Here is a 26,615-nt window from a genome sequence, read left to right as displayed (position 1 = left end):
AAGAAGGAAAAAGGACCAATCCTTCACCACCAACGCTACCAGACAGAGATGTGGGTTTTGACACAGCACAGAGTTAAAGCACAGACATCCATGCCACGGTGTGAATGCAGAAAGTTTACCCAGGGTCAGGGGCCGCTCAAGTGGTCCGTGGAAAGGGAAGATCGATGCGGGCTGCAAAGACACCCGCTCCCGGACGGAGCCGAGCTGCAGATGAGTGGCTGCACGCTGAGCGCGTTCCGGGGCGTTATCCCTATACTCCTGCCCTGTCCTCACTCCGGCGTCGCGCTGTCACGACGCGGGGCAGACCTCGGGGTTTGTGCCCTCCCACGGCCTCCTTATCGGCCAGGCTTCCTTTAATCTGCATCCATCGGGCGGCCTCAAAGAGAGCCCGAAGTTACCGAGAGATCCGACCCGAAGGGCACGCCGGCGCTCTCGCCGCTCTACCGCACGTGACGGAGCTCCGCAGCTGCCCCGAGCCACCAGCCCGCACCGCCGCGTCCTTTCCCACCGATTGGCCCCGTTCTCCACCGACCCTAAGTTACAAAACCACACAGATCAGCGTTCGGGGAGCGCTGGAGGCTCCCTGCACCGCCGGCCTGCGGCAAGAAGCGGCCGAGCAGCCCCCCGTCTGCAACCGAGTAGCCCCGGGGCTGCGGGGCAGCCGCCCCTTTAACGTCGTCCTTACCGCTCGTCGGCGCCGCCTCACCCGCTGCACCGCGGCCGCTCTACTTGGGTCGGGGATTTTTTTCGTTGTTCCCCTCCTCTTGCCCTCTCCAGCTCCCACTAGTGCTCGCTCAGCCCCGCGCTCCGCCGCCGAAAGCGGCCGCCGCCCCCCCGCGGGCAGCCGGCGCGGAGCCGCTGCGCCCCGCCGCCGCCCTGGGGCCCGCACCGCGGGGGCTGCACCCCCGGACCGAAGGGCGGCCGCGCGGCCGTCTTCAGCACCGGCTGACGGCCCCCGGCACCCAAAAGGACCGGCGGGGAGATGGGAAGGGACCCCCAATCGGAGAGCGTAGTGACAGGACCGGGGAACGGCTTCAAACTGAAAGGGGGCAAGTTTACCTCATATACGGGAGGAACTCTTCGCTGTGAGGGTGGTGAGACACTGGAACAGGTTGCCCAGAGAAGCAGTGGCTACCCTGTCCCTCGAGGTGGTAGCCAGGGGCCCTGAGCAGCCTGATCTAGTGGGAGGTATCTCCACCCATAGATGATCTTTAAGTCTACTTCCAACCCAAACTATTCTCTACGTTGTGGAGCATTTATAGCATCAGCCTGCTGCAAAACGTAGGCTGCACCATGGTCCTCTGTATAGGTATTCCTGCTGTAGCTCATACCACACCTCACCAGCAGTCAGCACTCACAAGCACAGCTGAACATTCAGCCCTGGGTGCTCACAATCATGTTATTGCTGCTTTGCTGGGATTGATGAGAAAATAAGTGATCAGCAGTTCTGATTATTATAGAGACCACAGTTACGTCTGTCGTAACACATGATGAAGCTTGAGCTCCAAGAAAAAGGTGAGCTCCAAACCGGAATACTTGAGGCTTGACCACAGTGCTGTTTTAGTGTGCACCAGGAACACACTGAAGCAAGCTCTGAAGCAGCCTCAGCACACAGTGCAAGCAGTGAGATAAAAAAAGCATCCCACCAGCACCCTGTGTGCCAGGGCCAGACCACAACTGGGTCGAATACCTCAGCCTGTGCACCGAGTTCTCAGCACCAGCCAATTCAGACAGCAGCTCTCCTGGGCTACACTCTGATAACATGGGCATGCATTACCCCAGCCTCATGGGTAGTTTCTATTTCCCACACTTGGCAGAGCTAGCAGTCTGCCTAACTTTCTGGGAGAATTAATACATTCATATCCACACCAGCAATCCATCCTCCTTCAGCTGAGAGCACTCCACATGGGCTGCAGAAGACAGAGAAGATGGTGTAAATGTTTTGGGGCAGCTATATATGGAAGAATGAGCAAACTAGGATCAAGGAGGGAGGAGAGCTGCTTTCAGCACACCTCTCCCTGTTCTTAGACCCAGACTTCAGTGCTGGAAAGAGCTAACACCGTTGATTTTTTTATTATTATTGTTATTATTTTCATGCACCTCAGTCAAAACCAAAGCCAGGAGTGATGAAATACTGTGAGAAAGGCTTATTACCAGTTGAGACAAGATGTGAAAACACTGAAAAACGGAGGACAAAGCTTGTTCCAGTGAGATTTCTGGACAGCTATTTAGTGAAATCTGTGTAAGCAAGTGATCATTGTGCACTTCATGCTCCACACTTTTCTGGCCTGCATCCTAGCCACAGCTCATTATAACACAGGTATATTGCCTATTGTGAGCCCCAAGTTTCTCTCTCAGAAAATACACTTCACTTTTTAATTGGTTTTTCTCTTCTGTTTGCCTGCTGCAGGAAGACAGAGACAAATAGATGTAGTTGCTTTGCTAGAAAGCAGCTGAATAACTACCCCATGCTGCCCTGGCAAGGGAAACCTAGAAACAGAACTCACTGAGGTGGTGGGGAGAGAAAAAAAACACCTCAGGAAGTAATAAAGAGAGGGGTGAAAGGGAAGAGGAGACAAAAATAAATAGGGAGGGAATAAAAGGAATATGCAACAGAATTGAAAAGTTGTTGTAAAATGAAGTAGTTGGCAATGAGAAAAGAGGTGTTAGGAACACCTTTGCTTCACACTGGAGAACTGCAAGGCTGAAAAGTATGGTTGCATTTGAAGCACAAAAATAATTAGATATCTAGAGTGTGAGAGTCAAGGACTTGTGCTATACTGCTACAACGCCAGCACGCAGCCAAAACGAAGCAAGAGTTGCTTACCAATTTCCTTGAAAATATACAGCAACTCTTCAGATAGGCATGCCCTCTAGAGCTGTTGTGAATTAGCAACCACAGAAGCTATTCAGTCCTAGGCTGAGCTCTAATGAAAGTAAGAGCTTCCCCTTCACAACCTCCTACTTCAGCCACCATTCTTTATCTCCTAATTGTATCAGATCTCATTAAAACAACACTTAAATGAAAAAAAAAAAAATAAAACTTAAAATACTGAGCTCCCAGTGATGATACCGTGAGGGAGGTGGTAGTATTTCTGAACAAGACACTGATTGAGTCTGCCCGGTAATTGCCTAAATCTTCTATCATAGCTAAGGTAAACAGATGAAACCACAAAAATGCTCAAGGCTCCTGGCAAAGTTTTCAGCATGCTTTCACCTTCCTGACCTCAAAGCACTGAGCACTACACTATTCCTCTGCACTTCCCTTAGATGCTGTATTTTTTAAGCAGAGAACTCCCACTAAACATATGCAAATAAACCATCCAGTGGAAAAACAAATATTGTGTGATCTCTTCACCTTATGTCTATGTTTAGACAAGACAACACAGTCCTTCCTGTTCTATAAGCTAATACTCTACCATTCCCCAAACAGTAGCATTCTCTCTGTCTTAGAAGGATCTACATAGTAAACAAAAAAATGTTTGTCATTCAGTGGCCCTATGTATTTCACAGAGGGAGAAAAAACACATGCAACTGATTTATTCTGCTATCCTTAACATTGTGGGTTTTTTTCTGTCCTATCAAAGTTGCAGGTTTCAGCAACGCAGAAAGAAAGTGTTATGATGCCAGATTAAGTAAGCTTTGGTCCTCACAGTGCATACAATATTTCATAGTTTTCTTATAGTTCTGTAAGGTTATTACATTTCCAAATACCAAATTTCATTTGTTTTTGTTTACACATAGATTATAGCAGATAGCTCTCTACTGCTGGTTTGCTGGAGGTATAGTGTGTTTGTAGTGTAATGCTGTAATTTTCTAATCAGCCCTTAAATTTTGATAGTCAAACAACTAAATACTCCATCAGCCAGCTGAAGAAAAAGATAATTACCATATTTATTTTTTCAGGAGTTTTACTTGTCAGGTGTACTGACCATTTGTGCAATTTTCTTTTTTTAATAAGCATACTATAGGTAAAACACATTAACCAAGAGAAGATCCATGTATAATCTCTAGACTCAAGTTGTGCTCATATATATATTGAGCAGTCTTATTTTGTGTTTGCTGTACTGACTCTACAAACTCAGACTCAAACGTGCTTCTTGTTACCTCCCTCTACCATCTGAATCAAATAAATAACTGAACATATGCATATGTATTACAACTGGAGTAAAACACTGAAAACTCATCTCAATAAAAGGAGAGGAGCAAGAAGAAAGGGTACATGCTTCCCATGTGAAATGGTAATTGTGAGAAGGTTGGAGAACTGGAAAGAACATAAAAGGCTCTATATTTGAAAAGATTTATTTAAGACAACAGTTCCCAAACTGAGATCCAGGGACTAACTCCCTCCTGGGGAGAGCAGCTGGCTGCCTGCCTCAGCATCTTCTACTAGCAAGAGGAGCCAGCAGTCAGCCATAACATCCTCTGCAAGTTTCAATGCTGGGCTCCTATCCTTATGGATTTCTGGCACTCACAGTCCTTACTGATTTAAATGGTTCTTGAAAGCCTTCTGGACTGAAGGCTGGACCTCTTTACTAAATAAGAAAGTTTACAGCACAGAGTCTTTTAAGAAAATACAGAAGAATTAGAACATGTGTCTTTCTCTAGAACAACAGCAACAACGAAGAATGCCCTCTGATTTATTTTTAATGTTTTAGCTTCAGTCAAAATACTCAGTCTAACTGCAGACAAAATACCATGGATTTGGGGTACATCCCAAAACACCTATGTACACATGTTGCCTTACTGATACAAGCTGTGCACTTTGAGTTCAGCAAATTTGCTCACACAAATAGCTCTTCACATGTCTGGGCATTTCAAAGGCTGGAACTTCAGACTCCATTTTTTGGTGGATTTTGTTATTGTTTTTCCAACCTTCAGCAGTATTTTATAACTTCTGCCCTCTGAACTACTAACTATTTTTATAATATGGATTAATCCCTTTTCCAGTTTAAAGAAACAGCTGAGATAGCAAACTTTAACAATTTCATATTCTGAACTCTAATTAGCTTAATGTAATGTTATTTGTTCAGGAGTGCTTGTCCTTTAGTCAAGTTTCAGCATAATCCTCGTATAATCCCTAATTTTTTTTTTCACCTTTTACATCGCATACTTCTTTGAAATATTTTTAAATGTTTTGATCTACTGAACACTTACTATGCAGCTTGTTTTGTGCTCAAGTATTTTCTTTGATCACTTCTCTGAAACCTAACCCAACAGGTGTTAATTAAGTCTGTCATCATTCTTTTATAATAGTAATTTTATTTCCCTATTATGGATTGATTTTATACATTTTCTTCCTCTTGCATCTCCTTAATTTAGGACTCGTACATTAGGTGTGCTCTATATTTACTGTTTGTTAATCCTGTACAAGTATAGATATATTCTTTTTTTCCTATACTGTAATGTTATTTAATATTAGGGAGATTTCCTCTTGGATCTAAATCCTTGAAAAGGGACAGGCTTTCTGGAGAGCATGAGCCGACTAATTTAGTGCAGTAACAGCAGTTCTCCCTAAATGCAGCTGTGTTACCACAGAGGATAACATTTCACCTTTTGCAGAATGACAGAAGGAGGGCTAGATATTCCTCAAGACATCAAAATAAGGATACAGGCTGAGACTTGAAGGAGCAGTAGGAAATTCTCAGAACAAAACTGTTTATTTACTGTTATCCAGAGCAGTACATGACTAATACCTGGAAAGGAGACCTTGATGGGAACACAGACAAAAAGCAGCAGAGTTCACAGAGAAAAGGACGCATTTCTCTTTTGAAATCTTCCTTTAAGCTTGTTCTGCCTTTTTTTAAGTGTGTCAGCCTTGATCTGGAGAACAGGAGTAGGAAAAGGATTTAGTTTGCACACCAGTGACCCACCTACCATGGAGCAACCCCATGCTGAGAAGGCTCTTACATTCTTCCAAAGGAAAGTAACAGACATTTGGAAAAAAAAAAAAATGGTTTCCTTCTACTTGTGGGCACCCATTTTGCCCAACCATACAGTGCATTTCTCTTATGCTCAAAGTGGAATGTGTAGAAATACAAATGACATTCATTATCTCATAAAACGATCATTTCCATTTGTTCATTGTTGTTTGGTGTGGAAAGCAAAGAGAAACAAGCCGGGGAAAACAAAAGAAAGCTGACGTGTAGAACATTGCATGTCAGGGATAAAGCCCAACTACAAGCCAGGGAGTTGTCATCACACAGGAGTTACATCAGACTATAACCATCTCCAGTACTATTCCACTAGTCCTCCCCACACACATCACAGCTACGTGGTTATCTGTCAGTCAACTCTAAAAATAACAGCCAAATACCCTTGTATTTATGACACTCCTTCCTTCCACTGTGCTCTGTACTTTCAAGATCTGCCATGTCATATAATCCGTTGGACTGCTTTTCTCCTTTGCAATGCAGAAATGACTTCCAGTGCTTTGGTCTCCTGGCTTTCTGCTGATGAGGCTCAAAGGAGTCAGCCCTTTGATGAGTTAATGACAGAGTATTGCATCAGGTGAATCCCAATGAACACAATGTCCATAAAAGAAGAAAGATCCTTTGTCTCAAGTTCATTCTAAAAAAAGTCAAGAAACTCTTGGCAAGAAAATATTTTGAACAGTTAATGAATGTACTCAGGAATCACTCAATAGATCTCCCGCCCTCCATCCCCCAACTCTGCCAAGTCTTCATACTCAGACTTAGGATATTCATCATTTTATATTTCCCCTACACATTGGCAGTGGAATCAGCTGGGTATTGAATATTCAAGAAAGCCAGTCATTTGGGGCAAGTCCTGCTATTACAGTTTCTCTTCTAAAACAAAGAAATGTAATAATAAAAAAACTTAAATCTTTATAATGCTATTAACAGGAAAGAAAAACAAATATCTGTCATAAAAGCAGTAACCAAACAACTCAGAAGTAAATAATATTAAAGAAAAAAATCACTGCTTGCATATAATTTCCACTGTCTGATTACAGTAAAAGGGCTTTTTTCTCTCCAACTGTTGCTCACATGGGCTGGAGAGGCTGTCTTTCCTTCTCTAGCCCAGCTGTTCTGTACAAGCCAGAATCATCTCAGAGGAGTGAGGGAAAGTTTCTGTTCCTCCCCCAGAGTTCTCACAGTGGAGACCCTCATCTTGGGAAGATGGAAGAATGTTCTGGGGAGCTATCTCCTCAAACATACTGCAGTTTCAACGCAGAGACTCAACAAGCATTTTGTTCTTCATAAAGACTATTGGAGGTGAGGGCCACATGACCTAAACATGTTGTTAGTGCATTGCTTGGGTTTGGAAGTTTCACTGACAAAGGAAAATGGGAAACTAAATGAGGTTGCATCTACCAAAAGCTGTGTTAAGATATTTCTTTAAATCCAGGACCACAGAGTAAATGGATGTTTCAAGCCACTTTGTACTTACTGGTGTAGATAAGAGTTGGAAGAATAAACACTGAAATAATAGAAACTTTAAAGAGCCAGCAGACACCACACAGAAACCGGACTACAATTTCTTTTTCCCCCCATTATGTTCCAATAGCAAGATAAAAAAATAAATAAATAAAGGAAGGACATTTGTCTGGTGAAAAATAAAGTGGAATGTTTTAAATTCTCATTTTAGTGCTTAACTATTAAGCCACTTATAATAGATGGCTCTTATTTCATAATAAGGACATAATAAACTGAAAATTGCCTGTCTAAGCTGCCAAGATACCAAGAATAAAAGTTGCTCAAAGCTGATCTACTTCTAATCACCACCCCAAAACATCTTAGAGCTGGATAAAACTACAGATCTTTGCACACTTGCTGCATATATCTGTTAGCAGTCGCTGTTTGCAAATAAGGTATAGATGCATTTATCCTCTGCTCCCCTTCATTGCAAACAATCTATTTCATCTTGAACAGCTTTCCCCATGTCCTGTGATCACATACTCTAGAGCAGTAAACTTTGCTTTGGTGCCTTCTATGTGGGTCTGGGAGCAAACAAGACACATCAGAGAAACACATTTCTGTCCTGCTATTACCTAAATCTGATATTCATTTTATTTTGTTTAATAAGACTGTTTATCAAGACTTATGAGCATACACTAGCTGTAAGAATACAGTCTCCACAGGAGCATAGTACAGAGAGAACTAGTGAAATACAGCTATTTCTTCATTAGAATTACACAAATCCTTTAAACATTTTCCTATTATATAAAAACAAAAGCAGCAGCATATTAGAATCATGGAATCACTCAGGTTGGAAAAGACCTTAAAGATCATCAAGTCCAACTATGACCTAACCATACTACCCTAATTCTAACAACCCTCTGCTAAATCATGTCTTGAGCACCATGTCCAAACAGTTTTTAAACATATCCAGGGATGGTGACTCAACCACCTTGCTGGGGAGCCTATTCCAGTGCTTAACAAAGAAGCTGTCCCTTTTATTTCCATCTGTCACATGGATAAAATATTTAATATCTTTATGCCACATTTCCAGTTCTCAAGTTGAAAAAGATTATACTGCATAGCACCAGTTCCTGCCAATTCTGGATAATATTTTACAATGCTGATACACAGTCTACAAACCCTTTCTGCTCAGCCCTTTATGGTCCATAATTTCTCCAGATGGAGTGGCCTTGTTATAATTTAGATATCAGATAGGAAGTTGAGGGCAGCATCCAAGACCCACTTGGATCACTGCTTGGGAGGATTCAAATGGAAGGGTAGAGGCACAAAGGGCTGACATGAATATGCTTTGGTGGGTATGATTGTACCGAGTGCAGAAAGCAACCCTCAGAAGAATTAAAGCCTAGCAGGTGCAAGAATTAGTTATAAATCTAGAGATACAACAGATGTAGTAAGGATTTATAACTATTGGTGATAGGTGGATGGTTGAACTGGATGATCTTGTCTTTTCTAACCTTGGTGACTCTATGATTCTCTATATAATTTTTGTTTGTTTTGAAGAGAGAGAAAGCCCAAACCACTGCTGGAATGCAAAACGGAAGTTTAAGACCTCTTCTATTAAAGTCTCAGCATTCCTACAGTACTTGTAACTACCACAGGATAGAAACTCTGCTACTCCTCTCAGATGCCCTGTAGAGACAGTGGCATATTACAGAAAAAAATTTGAAAATATGACTTTATTTTTCCACAGTGGATCTGGTTTGGACTTTATATCTTCAGGTTAGGGAAAACGGAGTGTTATGCAATATGAAATGTTTTTTGAGAACTGAGTAAAAGAAATAATTATTTACTGCATGAATATCTCAGCCATAAAATGGAAAGCAGTTGCTACTGCCTCGTAGCTCACCACTGGATGCAGTCAGCAATGGGTAAATGCTTAGCTCCTACAACTCTTTGATTACAAGCCCTTACATTCTTTTTGAGTGAGGTAGAATGCCACTGGAATGGCTTCTTTTTCCCTTTTCTTTGCAATTGCTATTTTTCAAACATAGACTTTCATTGAGCATTTGACTGTAGACATTATTTAACCAAGTGTTTATCAAACACCTGGAAAATCACTCTCCTTTAAAAAAAATTATGATGGAAAAGCAATTACCCTCTAAGCCCTGTTTCTAAGTCACTTCTCAAGAATCCTTTGGAAGCAAACCTCAGCCTTTTCTCCTGTTTAACACCCGTTGTTACCCAGCAAGCACATAAACTATTGCTGATTATATTCTTTTAAAATTTAGTATTTAAAATTTAGTAACAAAAAATGGATGATAAGAGCTTTTCTTTTCTTCAGATAGGCTACAACTATTAGTAAAGGAAGCTATTAAATACACGAGGATGAGGTTAATTACAAATATTTCTTATATACAAATATCCATTACTAGTGTTTAATTCTGTAGAATTATTAAAGCAAAAGTATGTCTTCAGCTTTTTCTCTACACCAAAAGCAAAGGCTTTGTGCTGAAATAAAACATAACCTAAAAAAGTCTATCCAAGAATAAAAAATAATGTCATTGCAAGAAGAAGAAAAACAAGCCAACAATGCATCTCTAATATCCAATATCCAGCTGAAAAAAAATATCACCAGTCTCAGTAAACAGCAGTCATTAAAAAATTAAAGTTGCATGTGGCAGTAATCAGGAATGCAAGAGTTGCACAGAAAGTTACACCATGGGAATGTTGTGGTAAGGTTAATTTTATTTTCACATAGAGAATCAGCATGCTAAGATTTTATCACTACAGCGCAAAACTCTTACAGATCATCTGAAACATATATAAGAGACTCAGTTTGACTAAAAAGACACAAACACATTGAAATCCCATTTCAGATTTGGATCCTAACTTCTCAATTCACAAATTCAAAAAATCTGAGGTCTGACTCGTTTGTGCTAAGTTTATTTTGCCATCATGTTTAAAAAGAGAAGCCACATTAATCAGCATTTGCCTGGTCACAGCAGTGCCAAACACCTATTCAGTCTTTCACTCTGCCACCAAGGCTGATGCCAGTGAATTCTCAAGCTGTACCCTCATTCCCTCCTCCCTGTTTTTTCTCCAACTTAATATACACTGAGAAACAAAAAGCCCTGGAACCATACTTCAGAAATGCCCTTTAAAGTTTCCACACATCATGCACCGACATACAGGATAAACATGACTTTTCTACAACTTTATTATCTTGAAGCATCCCACACCACACCTGGAAAGCCCATGTAAAAGCCAGTAGGCTAGCCCAGATCATGGCCACACACATACTCACCAAGTGGACAGACACCTACCAAGAGCTCAAGTTGCTTTTGGCTGTTCCTTTCCTATGTTCCATTTTATACCTTTGTTCTGCCCCACAACAGCATCATATGTGAAGTTGCAAGGTCAAAGCATCAGGCAGCTAAGAGAACCAGGACTCACCCCAGCTACGGCCATGCCCTTGTCCCATAACACCACATTCCACAGGGTACTTGAATATAGCAGGCAGATCCAGGCCTATTGGTAGCCATGGCTAGAGGAAGCCTGCCCAGGTAGGAGCAGCAGGAGGCATTGTTAGAGATAACTAGAAACAAAGATTGAAGATACTCAATACATAGCTCAAAGGAAGGAGAGAGGTGTTCAAACCTCAGCTTAAATACAGCTTTTGTCCTAGGGGCAGGGTGTGTGGGGGTGGTAGACTCAGGTAGGACCAAACTAGGCAATTAAAGATCATTAGCATGGTTAGGGTTTACAGTGCAGTAAAACCAGTATAGCTGTGAAGCTCACAAGATTACTGTAAGACTAGACATCATTCCCCAGTTTATTATTTTTCATGGGAAAACTATGTTCTGTAAACGCAAACAAAGAGTTGAGACTTTCAAGGTCCCAAGGACAAGTTATCTCACTTCATTTACACTGGAAGGGACGATACTTGGTCTGCAGGCAGCTCCTCCAGTTACATCAAAATAATACAGTACACTGTTGACTCTGCTTTCAAGATGTATTCTTTTAAAGTGTTCTGAAAGTCACTAAATTTAAAAGCTACAAGTACTTTATATTGAAGCAGCTAAGGGAACAGACTGCACTATGTAAACTGGCATCTTACAACAGTAGAAAGACAAATCTCAAATAGTAAGCCACGGCAGGTGCAAAACTCATAGCCAGTTTCTGTGGTTTATCAAATCTCTTTTACAGGGATTAAAAATAAACTCAAAGCTGTGATTTGGTCAAGGACAAATATTTCTGAATATGTTTTACAGCTGTTTAGAATTCTAATTCCTTGTTAAATCATCAGCAAACAACAAGATTACCCTCATGATCAGGTGTCTAAGCAAAATACAGTTGCATTTTGCCAATTAGTAAATATGAAGTCATCTAACTGTGAAACACTACTATTCATAATAACAGATAAAACTGTATACAGATTCCCTAATGGGATTTTCTTTATGCAGACACAAGACTTGTGAGTTATACCAATCCTCGAGAAGACATATCAGTTCAATAAATATACACTTCACTTACCAACACTGAAACATATAGCAGAAAAAAAAATGCTGCTGAGCTCTATTACAGTGGTCTCACATTCCAGAGATCTCACTAGTGATAATGTCATGCTTTAGATTTGATTTTTGGACCAGTTGTATGTGGTTCCTAAGATATCTTTACTGTTCTCTGGATTTAAACATTCTACTCTACATATTGTATTTATGATATTTATGTCCTATCAAAATGTATGTGTGGGATATACAGAAGCATCTCCCACGGTCTCCAAAGTGAGACAAGAGCAGCACAACATAGGTAAGTGCAGTGTAGTCCTAAATGAAGTACTAAAATCTCACAAAAAGGGGAAATAAATTGCGTTCAGCTATAGCACAGCTAATAAACTATGTGATTTTAAATAAATGTACTCTCTGAGCCAGGGTGTTTTGGTATGCAAGAAGAACATGTAAGAAGAGGATATAATTGAGTCAAGTGCTTTTCAAAATTCATTGCTAATCTTCCTGGTGGAAAGTAACATATGCATCCACAGATTACTTCTGTCCTTTTTTGTGAGAGATTTCAGATTATAAAAGGTCCTCATATTCTTCAAAGTAGTATGGATGGACTGAGCAGTATGAGCAGAAGCTGTGGATGTGACAAGGAATCCTAATAAACAGCAAGTTCCCATCCCTTCCAGTGGCCACAGATGTGAAGAAAGACAAAATCAGGCAGCAAACATGAGTCAGGCAAGTCATTGCTTATTTCCCATTTACCTCTAATACAGAAATCCACTTGTAACCAAAATGGTGATGAAACACCCATAAAATAGCTTTTCCAGGTAACTTAATGGTTATACAGTGGCAAAAGTTTTCTGAGGATGCTGCCTGATCATTACAAACATGGGCAGTCTTAAACTATATGCTTCTCTGGGGATCAAGAAGAGGTGTCACCTGTCCTCTGGATGCAGACATTAAAAAGTTATATACCAGCCAGGAAATAAACATGGGAATGGCTGAATTCCAGCAGCCAGAGGAGAAATTGCTAAGCTGCAAGAAGAAATCAATGCTTTGCTGAGAAACAATGACAGAGTGCAGTTTGTACAGATCATAAAATTCCTCAGTGCTGGGAAGTCCATACAAAATCTCTGTACCTTCAAGGTACAAATCTTAGTGAAATAATTGCTGATGGATTTTCAAATCTTGATAGCTCTAAAAACCTTTTTTTTTTTTTTTTAGGAATAAAGTACAAAAAAAAGAGCCCTGGAATACTACAGTCGAGCCAAAATGTTCCCACTTAGGAGAGACTCCCTCATGGTTTAAGTCTTAGGCTATTTTGAAAGCTCTCACTTGTCTAAGGAGAGATTTGGGTGTGTATTTCAATGTGACATTTAAAACCTGGATTGATTGAAGGAAAGAAGAAAAATTACATAAGTTTCCTTATGTAGGAAGAAACTGGGAGATGTGCATGTTAAAATTCACACATCCTGACCTAAGGAAAGGGTTTGGTCTTTTCTGATGGAAGGAAGAAAGGTCTTCAGCACAAAAGGTAGAGACAAGGCAAACGTAACAACCATAGCATTAGGACCATTATCACCTAATCCCTACCCATCTCATGAGGATTTTCATACTCATCACTGTGCTCCCAACTGCCCACTGTCCTGTCCTACACAGTCTACGTAGCACATTGGCGGTGAGTATGGTGCTGTGCTTCAGGAGCCTTAATTGCAATTGTACCATACCTACTTGTTAGGATTTATATGTTTCCATATTGTAAACATATGTTGATATGTTTACATATTTCAGCAAACGGCCTGTCACTGCGTCAGTGAACGCTACCACAATAGATTGTGCTTATATTATAGATTAAAAACTTCAGTCCCAAGTTTTGCTTGTCCCAAAGTATCATCAACATTTATTGCATAGGATTATTCCCACAGTCATTAATAATAATTTTTCTGAAGACTTAAAACAAAAACACCTGAATAATCCTGAAAATAATTAAACATGAGTCCATCTAAAATATTTTCTATCATTATCACTCTTCAGCCAGAGCCCGCGTATTTGTTCAACCATGCCCAAGGCAGCTGACAGCCTAAGTGTAGGCGGCTTGCCTGTTTCCCCCAGCCCAGGAAGCACTTTCCACCACACCCAAGGTTTCTTACAGGTCAAAGCTTTTTCTTTCTGCTACAAACCTTGGGCAAAAAGTCAAACAAAACAGTTCTTTGCTTAGCTTGGGCTACCACCCTGCCTCTGAATCTCCTGCCTCTCTGCTCCTCGGCTCTGGGGACTATTGCAGGACATTGCCTGAAATTTTGATAGGAAGAATCTGGACATGGTCCAGGTGGGTTTTATAACTGCAGAAGTCTCTCCAGCCTGGGCAAAGACCTTTTAACCTGAGAAAATTCTCCATTTGTAGCAGAACGTTCATATTTGTGTAGACTGTGCTCTCATCGCTTTCAGGTTTCAGAACTTTAGCTGGTTGCTTGAAAAAACTGAGAAATGAGTGTCTTTCCACATGCATGCACAGATGTCCAGATGCTTCTCAACATCTAATAACTTAATATATATTTTTTTTTTTTGCAGAACAGGGCGTGGTCACCTGCCTGCATCGGGTACCTATATTTTCCTTTCTTGTCACTTAGTAGGTCACTACTGTTTGTAAAATGTTTACTCTCTGCTCGTAGTGAACATCAATAATTTCAACTTCAAGGCTGTTCTTAGGGAGTAATGGGTAAGAAGATATTGACCAATAAAATATAGAAGATCAGGCCATGCAGCTGCTATTTTGCCCTAAAATTTAGTAAAATATCTTAAAAAAATTAATAATCTACAATTGATAGCACTCAGCATTTTCTTTTGCCTTTTTCTGGAAAAAAAGTATTGTTTTAGTGCTTGGTCTCACTGGAGCCCTTTGGAATTCTGTCACTGCAGTTCCAAGAACTTGCTACCAAAACTGTCCACAAAAGTAGAAAACATCAGAAAGACCTACAGATTCTTCGTTCCAGCCAGATAGCTAAAGTTCCAGGCTATATACAAATCTCCAGGTAAGAAAATCAACACACACAAGTATTTGGCTTCAGCTAAAGGTGTCATCTTCAGAGACGGTTAGCAACTTTGCTTCCCTCATCAGGCAAAATAGATGTCTTAGCCAGCTCTAGCAGTGACCAGAGCTCTCCTCATACATTAGCAAAGTACTGAGGCAAAAGATGTGCTGATCCTTCACAGAGAAATATGCTAACAAATAAGAAATAGATAGCATGAATCTTACTTTGAATTCAGTACTGCTTGAAGTTACTCTTACATTAATTTCAGCATCAGATATATTGCTCTTCTTTTCTTTGTGTCTGTTAAAAATGAGCATAAAACCATCAAGCGATGTGTTGCTGTACTAACTGTGGAATACAGCTAGGCATTACAAACACAGCTTTCCCTCAAAAATAAATACCTATTATTTTAGGTACTGTTTTATCTAGGTGTACAAGTCAGGACAATGCCAGTATTGGCAACATCAGACTCACAAGTGACAAATGTATAGTGTCTAAATTGATTTTTTTTTTTTAGTAAATTAACATTCTGAATCAGATTTTTATGAAGAGATGAATATAAATATTGGAAAAAAAGAACAACCTCTGAGCTTTGCCCTTTATTCCTAAATCTGCTTATGACAGCTTAGCCATTCCCAGAGATTGTTTATTCCTGGTAGAAAGAGCACACCCTACCTACTGCAGCAATACACTCAGATAAGAGCAGTTTTCAGCCAAGAAAAGTGGAAAATCACTCCAGAAGAACTACAAGGAACTACTAAAGAGCAATCTCATATGCAGTGATCTGAAATATGCATTATTTCTGAGTGGATCCTCATTCTGTCTGGAAAAACCTTGGAATTCAACAATGTTAAAAATAGTGAAACCTCTGAATATAGACCAAACAATTTTGACACACCCAGAACAGATTTTTGATAAAAACATTAGCTTTGTATGCTAAATGGAAAATATGAGGCTACTAGGAAAAATTATGAACAGTACATTAGGAACTTTTATAAAGCAACAACTATTACTAAGTTTATTTAATTTAATATTCAAAGAAGCCTTATCTTCCAAGTAGTTTTCTTGTGGTCATCAAGTTATTAACCTCCTTAAATATTAGAGGAATTCAAAGGTGCTGCTCTCTTATGAGGGATCTCATCTCACATCCATGGAATGCAGAGAATTTCTGAAAGAAGAAGTATTAAGCACAGATGTTCTTTCATTTATTATTCTCAAGACAATGCCTATAAAACATTAGCCAGGTTTGGAAGCCTTCTTGCCAAATGTTGGTCTACAGGAGGAACCTGCAAATAATTTAGTGAAGGTTGATTATAGAACTGTCTGTAGTTGATCTGTCACACACTAACATCTGCTTGAAGAACAGTTGTTATGCAGCAGTAGACAAAGCTAAGAGTTAATTTATGCCTGCCTCTGGAATATGTGGTGACGGACTAAAAAGGACCTTTCTTCTCACCTTCGTTACATGCAGAGGGCATAAGACTCTTTTACTCCAGAATGTAATTCAAAGACAGACCCCTACCGCTTGACGAAGAAAACTAGAGTTCAGACATAGTGAAGGACTTCGGGCTGTAAAGCCTTGTGTTGTCCTTGGCACCAGTACCTCACCATGGAGTGGAAGAATCTGGGGCCTCAGAAGTGTGAACAGCTGGGGACCAACAGGGGGAGGAAGGTCAGAGTGTTCTCATCTCACTTGCTATCCATTACTTGAAAGACAGTCATCTGAAATATGACTACAATGGATTGGGAAGGAATAAACAAGGTCTAGGCCTACCTACATATTGAAAGACTTGCCTGTCAAGTTGTTCAAGGGTTACTTGCTGTGAAATACACAAATGATGTGGGAAAAATAAATGATAGCCCCAAACACTCCTCGTGTGGAAGCTCTACTCTGTAGGCTATAAAATCACATATCTCCTCTGGGCCAGTGAATCTGAAATTATTATTATTTTGCTTACAGGTAAATTAAACAAAAACAAAACCTAGAAGCCTATAGCACAGGCTCTAGGATGATTTTCAGAGGGGGAATATTCTGACTTTAAATTCTTTTCACATACAGAAAGAAATAAATTCATCCTCTCACTTGGTGGATAAACTGACAAGAATGGTATTACATAAGTGAAGGTCTTTTCCTTCAGCTACAAGTTAGAAGGCAGTAGCAGCCATGAGTTCAATTTTTGAGGAACCTACCACTTCCAGTACATACATCAGACATTTTTATGAGGAAGACACAATGAAGTAAAACCTCTAGCAGAACTTTTAACTGATTTTTTTTTTTGAGGGAATTATCATTTGTGGGAGCAGGTACCTTCACTAACGACCACCCAGCTCCATTCCAACTTCTATACCACTTTGAATCAGCTTGCACAGTTAATGGTTATGCTGCATTTTGGGGATCCCAATGCTACTGTATAGTTGTCCCTGAGGGCATCAGTGGAAACATACACTTTTTGAGGACCCTGATGTTTTTCACTTATATACTAACAGCCAAGATTCTTAGTTTTGAGAAGATTAGAGAAATGGTAAAATGTTCAGAGATACCCACAAATCTGGAGAAAAGAACACCAAACAGGTGAGTACTTGGAGAGTTCAGGTGCCTCTGGAGTCCAGTATCAGCTTAGTAAACTTTTCCAGAGAAATTTTGAATTGAGGTTCTTATACCCTTTAATAGCTCGTGTCTACAGTGCTCAGTAGTAACAGTAGCAGACAGCCGTCCTTTGTAAGTTATTCTTAAAAAAAAAAAATCGAAAATGTCATGCCAGTTTTCATAGTTCTTTCCAAGTTTCTGAAGTGCATAGCATTTGACTTTTCCACTACGTCAACAGCAGGAATGAATGCCCAAACTCCAGCCTCAAAGCTCTTCAAACTGAAGGATTTCATCCATTCACTTGGATCAGTGGTCATCTTTGGTAGATTAGCCACAAGAGAAGCTGCATAACATGCTGTAGGGGCAAGTCAGCCAGACAGCATCTGTTCACAGCACAGCAGCATGTAAATGAAGACATCAGACTAATACTGGCAGCAGCTACAACCAGTGTAGGAGAGGGTAATCCTGAGGTGTGCTTATGCAATGAAGAATGGCCATGCCAGTGTGACTGTGGCAGAGCAAATGCTTTTCCCATCATTCTTAAGATACAGGACAGTCCTGAATCACACCCCTTCAAATGCATTGTCTCCTTTTAGCGTTATCAAATGCTGTTGTCACCACCACTCTGACAATATAGCAGTGACTGTTAATTTACCAAGAAATATACATGGCTGTAACAAAGAATTTTATATCTCAAGAGGTGCATCTGCAATTTATTCCTAGGCAATCACCTGATGCTGCTAGATAGTATAATGAATTTAAACCTGCCAAGAAAGAGCAAGAGTCCTGTAACAAAAGCAGAGACCTGTTTCACGTACTAGATCAAAACAAGCATGAAAAAGAAACTGTTTTGAAACTGAACTTCACACATTCCAGTTGCAGAGCTTGGCAGACTGTCAAGAGACTCAGTGGAGACTCTGGTCTGAGAAAAGGGAGTACCCTGTCACAGCAAACTCCATGGCATCACAGCTAGTAGCCAATAACACAAAACCCTAATTGAAATAAAGCTTTCAGTCATGCATTAAAAATGATGGTTTCTGAGACAGCAGATTCCAAATATCAGCAGGAATCTGATGGCTTCTTTTGCTTACCCAAGTCAGATTAGCTCTTCATCAACCAACATCATTTGGGACCAGCGCTTAAACAATCAGCAAAAGATTATATGCTGTGATTTATGAAGCATTATATTCCACACTGCAGATCCCCATCATGCAAGGATAGGCAAGCATTGTATCTGTCCTCTAGACAAGGAAATCAGTGATAAACAGGAGCTTCCGACCTGCTTTACAGCTGTGCACTGTCCCACAGCTTTCTGGGGAGGGTAATTTTTATGTGAAACATTCTGGGGAGGGTAATTTTTATGTGAAACAAGGCTCAATGCAACCTCAGAGGGCATGATATTTTACTAAAAATACAAAGGACTAATCTTTAGCAGGAAAAAACTAGTTGATGCTGCACTTAGACATCCTCCATCACTTGAAGCTAATCATGTAATATGAGTAGCTATCTTACTGTGCCCTACTTCCTTGTCAGTAACTTGTCCTACCAGAAGTGCAAAATAGATGATGTGTTGTGCAAACTGATTAAGATGCTCTATAGAGCACTCTCCTTTACATTCCTAGTACCTTTGGTTTATTATGCTTGTATGTTAATACATATGTAACATACGTAATACATACACTGAAACTCCCTGAATTAGACATCTCTCCCTATCAAAAGGGATATTGACATTTGACTCTGAATACAAGTAACTTATGCTTCAGTGCAGCCTTGTGCTCTTGGATTTTATTTAAAAAAGTCCAAATAACTGACTGATACTTTTCTAAAATTTGTTGAAGTACAATTCAATATATTTAATTGGCAGGATACCCGCAACTAAAAGCAAACCAGTGCTGTTAATGGAAACAGATAACAAATATGATTCTGTGGCTAAAGATGTTACTTTGATTTGAGATAACTCACAATGTGTAATACTTTGCTCAACTGTTTGTAGCATATGAGAAAAATTCACATGTTCTGTGCATTTCAGTTTGCACCTGTGCCTATAAGAAACAACTATCTCTTTATTCTTTCTGTGCAGCACGCTTGCCTTTCTCATGTGCTGGTAAAGCTAAGGCCAAGCTGCTCTGTAACTACATTCCACTCCTGGAGCTTTAACCTTCAGTCATGTCTCAGACTAATTCCCATAACAACTGAGATAAGTAAGTGTCTCAGAAATGATGGATCTGGAGCTTGGTAATGTGTGTCCTTGCTGAATTAAATGAATGTGCTGGGCATAACCCAGGAAAAAATAAACAGGTAGTTTCATTTTACAGAATCACATGCACACATATATACACGCATACGTATTATGTATGTTATACCCACAAGCACACTATATATGGGATATAATACACAATACAAGTATGATAATTTGGCAGATATGAAGAAACCAATTAGCATTCTGCCCTTGTCTATTGAACAACTGTTATTGATTTTTCTAAATTTTGAACATAACTTTAGAATGTACTTTGAATATTTATTTTCTCTCTTATTTTAACCTCCAGCACTTGAGCTACTTATTCATCATGGGCAAATGCAAAGGAGAGTCTCATAGCGCCAAAACTACTGAGCACTGAAAAATCATGGGATATATTGGATTTTGTGTTTAGTTCTACAAACAATGGAGATCAAATGTAGAAATAAATATTTCTTATTTTATCTCAGATTAAAAAAAAGACCTGAATTACTCCATCTATCAACTTGTGTTGTGGGCAGTGAATTCTTATGGCATAATCTTGGTTTCAAAATCAACTCTTCAGACGATGCCTATTGCAAATTCTCTCTCAAAAGTAACTTTATACCTGGTCCTACCAGCAAATGCAGGAGCAATTCTGTACCTAAGCCTATGCCTCCTTGCAAAACAGAGAACTTTCTTTTTTAGTTTGCTAGACAAATCACTGAGGTAAACAGGAATAATCTATATTCATGTACTTCATGGGGGTCACGGTGATTATCTGCTTCCCATGAATACCAAGAGCAGGAAATATTTTCCATTACCACCATACTATTGATTTCCTACTGCTTTTTTACTGTTCTCCCTCAAGCACTATGAACAATTTGAGGCTTAAACCAGTCTTTGTGACATGTCTATACTGTACATTGCAAAAAGAAGTCTCAAGCTGCATGAAGCCTATGAATATGTTTCTAATACAGTTATGGTAAAGCATCCTTAGAATGAGACATCTTTTCAGTAATCTACCAGGCAGGAAAAAACATGCCTCAAACTTTTCGAATACACCTGCTCTTATTTTTTCATATGGCCAGTAGACACAGAACATACACCAAATGCCAAATAAATATAGGAAAATCATTAGAAGTTCTTATTTCCTTCAAGTTTCTCAATCCATCTTCTTGCTCTACATCTTCCTTGTAAAGATTGTTGATCATTTAGCAAAACTGCAGCTGCCCTAGTAATTGCCTGACCAACCCACCATCTCCCCCCCACAGGAATTGCAATCCATTAGATTTAACTTCTCCGAGAATAATAAGGGTCTCTCCTTTGGTATTATTCTGAAATCAGGATCCAAAAGATGCAAAGCATCTCCTGGAGATGCTGCTCTGACCTTCTCTTAGTTGGTATCTTTTTACTTTCAGCCTGTGAAATAAGAGGGTTTGGGTAGCTCTGTGTGGATTGATAACTTGATAGGGAAATCAAAAGGCAGAAGCAGATGAAGATTTTTCCCTTTGCAATTTGAAAAGCCCCAAAGGCTGGGAAGTCAGTAGACTGGGATTACTCCAGTGAATGCATACGTGCCTCTCTTTGAGCAGGAACTGACTGTAGTTTAATCTATTTACACTGACTTCTACCATGACCTCTGCAATACATCACAATAAACTCTGAATGAATCTATAAAAAACATGTTTGAAAAATTCATAACTAATCAGATCACAAAAAAGTTTGGCTTCCTATTTGGACCAGATGGAAGAGATTTTACAGAAAGCACATGTAGCTTCATTTTTTTACATTCAAACCCCAAACAGCTGAGGTCTAAGTGACTTTGAATCACTAAATATTCTGCAGAATTTTCCTCTTTACCAAATTGTATTTTCTCCTTACTGTTGCATTTCCTTACCTTTCAGCTGCTCAGCTAATATATGGTATATTTCCTCTATGGGTATATGGGCTGCAGTCAGGCTAAAAGAAGTTATGTGCACACATAGAACAAGGAATAGAGCCTCTATGTGCTTACTCTAATAGCTTTGGCCAAGCAAAATAATATTTTGCTGAAGAGTCTGAAATATTATGAATGGCAAAAATATAAGATTTCACATCCAGTGTCTTATACCTCTATTATCCTTCAGATACATGATCAGAAATATGTATAATTAATACAAAGTAATTGACAGGAAGAAATCCTATGAGAACTAGCAGCACAGATATCATCTTATCAGCCAAACCAAGAATAAAAATAAAGATATCAATAAAAATTTCATAGAGAATATTTGGCATCTGGGACAATTCATAGGTGGGATGAATGAAGCAGTCCCACAATTGTTCTGGATCAGGCTTTCTGCTTTTGTTACAACTTCTTTTGCACAGTCCATAATGTTTATTCTGCAAGAGTATTATCAACAATATGCATGGCTCAACATACTAAGCTAATATAGTTCACACTATTATGTTGCTTCATTTGCCAAGCTAGACAGTCATTAACAGCTCTTGTGTTTCGTCATTTATTTAACTTTCACATTTTGTAATATTTTCATTCACACCTAAAATCATAGAAAACTATTAATGAAATGGAAGGTGGTTTGATATGATATTTTCAGCAACATTTCCTGAAAAGTGTATAAAATTGTGTGAAAGTTAAGCCCTTGCTTTCCATAAAGAAAACCATTTCTTGCACACAAACACAAAGTTTCGACTAAAAGCGCGATATCAAAGTCATCCTTTTTTGTCTTCTTGGTAGTAGCACAGGATAATCTGCCGTGAAAGGGACCTCAGGAGATTCTCAGACCAAACACTTGCTTTGAGTCAGGTCAGGTTGCTTCAGCTGCTATTTAGTTGGATCTCAAAAACTTCCGAGAATGGAGGCTGAATAACCTCCGTGGGCAAACCAATATCTCAAAATATATATTCTTTAAATAAAATGCAATAAATCTTGTATTCAAACCCACAGATGTACTCTTTTAGAGATGTACAACTCTCACCACATTTTCTCAAAAGATAGAGAATAAAAAAACACTTTGAGAGTGACAAGAACAGTCCCATCCCAAGTCCCACATTCCTATTTTTACCCATTTAATTTTTCATTAGTTGAGCTCTTTATACAAAAAAAATATCAATACAAGCCTTTACAATCCAAAATATACATGTTTAGACATGAGTATTTTGTCAATTCTAAGATTTTTCACTCATCAGTTGAATGTGAACTTACCTGAAACCCCTGTGATTTCATATACTGGCTCCAGACTTATCTCTTTCCACAGCATGTGTAGCAATTATGTCCCACCTGGTGTCTGAATGGAGATTGCTGACCTTCCTGTTGCCAACTGTAAATGAATACAAATGCTCAGCTGAAGTTTTCAGTATTCTCATGGGCAAAACTTAGCTAGATTTTTGGTCAGCCAGGACTGTTCTAACATTAAGAATTTTTGCTTTAATTTCAGCTCTTTCTGATGTAGCAGACATAGTCATGTACAGCAGATTTATATAGCACTTTTTTTCTGTGTGTCTGTGATAGTTTTTGTCACTTTTTTCCCCCAATTATGGTAGAAAAGGGCCTGACAAGGGTCGTGAAACTTCTGCTTGGTTGCAGAGGAGTTTGCAGTTAAGGTCCTGCTAGTTGGCTATTTTTATTCTTTGGCATCATTAGGTGTCTGGAAAAATGCCCTGAAAAATTGAGTCCAGGCACATTGACTTCAGAAATTGTTATATATTAACCAGAAATTTCCTCTTTCCCCACCTACTTTTAAAATTTTTTAACAGTGGAATATATTGAAACATGCAGAGAACTGTAAAACAGCCAAGTGGACTTATATAAAACTCACTGAAATGATCCACTCAGCAATGAAATAAATCAGGGGAAATATCAGCAAGGAAAGAGGATATCCAAAGAAAGTGACTGCAGACCACTAGTTAAAACTAAAGTGCGATATCCCTTTCAATTCCCATTTCTTTGTCCATAAGTAGCCAATGGCATATTCTAAATGAAGAAGTTTTCTCCATTAACAGGTTTGGTTTCAGAAAAATCTCCCATTAAATCCATTTTACTTTCCATTTTCCGTAGCAAACAATGGCAACAACAAAAGTTATCCCTTCTTTTGGGATCAGCACTGGATATCTGCAGGCTGATGTCTTCATGGGTACATTTGCCTTCGGTATGGCACGCAAATGCAGGCACTTTATGTTGGCTGATGAGCATCTCTGGGGAGATGTGACAAGTGTTGAAACATGTGGGACAAATCCCGTTCTTCAGTTGTGTGTTTGTAGCCCTGCATCTATTGTCTGTGGGGAGGAAGTAAGCAGAGTGCCTTAAAGATGAGAGCAATGCTGGAAATGGTGATCAGAGCCTGAGTGTGCTTACATCTGTTACGGAGAGTTACAATGATATTTCTGAGAACTCCAATTACCACTTATAACTATGTTTTCCAAGAAAACTCCCAATATAGTAGCTGTCGTGAACAAAGACCGCAGGCTATAAGCAACAAATGATCTAACCTTCCTGCCTTTTGGGGCATATTTTCTTTGGCCGGATCTGCAGACAGTTGGTGCAAGGTGCAGGGGACAGTCAGGCTGGCTGCTGCCCTGTCACAGGAGCCTGTGATGCAGCTGAGAGGATGGGACTGAAATGCTGACAAGTGGCACTGCCACCACAGTCCTGCCTCTCCCATCTGCCCTGCTCTAGCACTTTGCAACTCACATCAGCAATACAAGGCACAAGATTTTGACTACAGTCTCCAGCGTGTGGGCAAGAAGTAGTAATCTACACTCAAAATTTAAGGGAGTGAACTTCACTTTGGTTCCTTTCCTGCCCAGAATGGACAAGTGGAGGCAGTATGGGGAGCTGCCACATGCATCCCAGCCACCTCTCTCATTCTAGTTTGACAATTTTAGCATTTTGCAAAAAAAAGAAATCCAACCAATTCTAGCACTGTTAACCATCGCAACATGTAGCCAGTAAGCAGAAGACCATTTTAACCACTTCCCATCATAAACCCTCAGAACCTGAATTTTGGCTTCACTAATTTTTGACTAATTGTATCGAAGTCCTTAGCTATACTTTCATCCCAATTTTTATTTCCCCTGCAATATTAGCTTCAGACTTCACTCTTTTGTTTATTTTTTACTTAAAGACTTTGGCATTTAGAAGCGATTTTATGTTTCCTATCCTGGCAATATTCAAAGAAGGACTACACAGATGGACAAATAATCATATCAAGATCTGAGGTAACGCTTCCCTTCATCTCGGTCCACTTGGGTAAACTCACACCACGTGCCAGCATGAACTATTCTTGTAACAAGGGCTGTAAATCCCTGCTGAAACTTATTTGGGAAGGGTAATTTTGGCTACGCGTGAGTGCCATACGTTAAATATATTACAGGTGAAACCTGCTAAGAAGGGCTTTGACATTTATAAGTTACACCAGCAGCGTATAATACATAGACTCCAAATTCTGAGAGAATGCAATAGAATATTATTTTATATAGCAATTTAATCTTCAGTTTCTTCAAAAAAAAAAAAACAAAGAATCATTCAATGCTTTTACACACTCTGAGGCTCATATTTTTTTGGAAAGCAAGAACAGCAGCAACAACAGTAAAAAAAAAAACAAAAACAGTCTCCAGTATTTAGAATTAAATAATTTTACTTCAGTTCTTCCTAGGTAATCCCTGTACAAATGTTACCTTCCTACTGCCGAGGAACCTGGGAGGCTCGGACAGCACCTGTAGCTCTGCCAGTGCACTTTCTGCACTCTGCACTACAGCTACAGAGCATGGTCTATTTGTAAAGTTCCATCCACTTCTCTGCCTAGTTATAGGTCTTATTCTAAAGTTGCCCAGGGGTCCCACCAACCTCTGGGATATTGCTTTTGCTAGAATTATTTGCCACTGAATTAAATTTCTCTGTAAACCTTTTATTTCTTATTGTGCCCTGGTGCATTGGGGGCACCTAATACTCACTTATAAAACTGCAGGAGATGTGTTTCTTGCACACAGCGTAATTCTCATGAGAGGTTTTAAAAGTTGATACGAATTCTCTAATGTTAAGGTGGTCCAATTGCTGCATTCTCCAACAGGTCAAAGGCTGCTTGTCACTACCTGGATACAACCTGCTCTGATATTTTGTTGGAGTCAGTTCCAAGTGAGTTCTTTTGGCTTCTCTGCGGCAGTTTGGAATGGAAACCACTCCTCCCATGGACTCAGCAATGAACAAAGCCAAGGACATGATACAAGGAGTCTCTCTCAAATATGAGCACAAATATCTGACCAAATGGAAGGTGTTGCCCTTCCTTTTTGAGTTTAACTGTTGTATAATCAATGGAAATTATATAAAGGAATATTATATAATCAAATAATATTAAGATGTTATAATAATGAAATAAGCAAGAGAGTTAGGCACAGCGAGACAATGAGAATAAAGAGGATGCTTACCTATGTCGTGGGCTCGCTCAGGAAACCCCAGTGGAGTGGATCTTCCAAAGAGAGAGAGATCTTTCTCTACTGCTAGTCAGCTCTTAAATGGGTCTAGGAGAGGTGGAGCCAGGCTCCACCACTTCCTGCAGCACAGGTGAATTGCTTTCACCTGTGCTCCCAGGGCTCACTCATTGCTCGCCTCAGGTGATTAATCAGAGGTTCAGGCCATGACTCAGCAGTTCCCATACAACTGTACTTTAAAATATCTCCTAGAAAAATAGTAGTCAGTTTCTCTTAAGCAGACATTTTCTCATAAGAAGACAGCCATATCCTAACCCATTATCTGCATACATAATGAGTGACAAGTAATAGATATTCCCATTTAACTCATCTCCATTTGGTTTCTCACAAACAATTTGGGAGATAATCATGCCATCCAGGAGATGCAGCTGTGGTGCAGCCTCAGAGCATGGCTGAGGCTCACCTAAG

At 39.7% G+C, this 26,615-nt stretch overlaps 1 protein-coding gene and 1 long non-coding RNA gene across 6 annotated transcripts in view; both read right to left on the bottom strand.

The window, feature by feature from the left end:
• BMPR1B (bone morphogenetic protein receptor type 1B) overlaps nucleotides 1-773 on the bottom strand; it is a 237,789-nt gene extending 237,016 nt beyond the window's left edge. For 4 of the 5 annotated variants that reach the window (XM_090139295.1, XM_090139296.1, XM_090139294.1 and 1 more), the window contains exon 1: nucleotides 686-773. The gene's annotated coding sequence lies outside the window, so the exon portion shown is untranslated. Of the gene's footprint in view, nucleotides 1-119; nucleotides 534-685 lie in introns of all 5 variants that reach the window. The other variant, XM_090139298.1, reaches the window with a different exon arrangement.
• A 15,263-nt stretch (nucleotides 774-16,036) lies between these two features.
• LOC149918203 (uncharacterized) lies at nucleotides 16,037-26,236 on the bottom strand. The gene is made up of 3 exons (XR_016466443.1): nucleotides 26,145-26,236; nucleotides 22,927-23,041; nucleotides 16,037-16,087 (listed from the first exon to the last, which is right to left on the bottom strand). It is a non-coding gene; the product is annotated as an uncharacterized LOC149918203 (long non-coding RNA).
• Between the last annotated feature and the right edge of the window lie 379 nt (nucleotides 26,237-26,615).

Source organism: Phasianus colchicus, chromosome 4 (genome assembly GCF_987193195.1).
Source record: "Phasianus colchicus chromosome 4, bPhaCol1.hap1.1, whole genome shotgun sequence".
In the NCBI taxonomy this organism is placed as follows: Eukaryota; Metazoa; Chordata; class Aves; order Galliformes; family Phasianidae; genus Phasianus; species Phasianus colchicus.
This window is presented reverse-complemented; position numbering and strand designations above follow the sequence as displayed.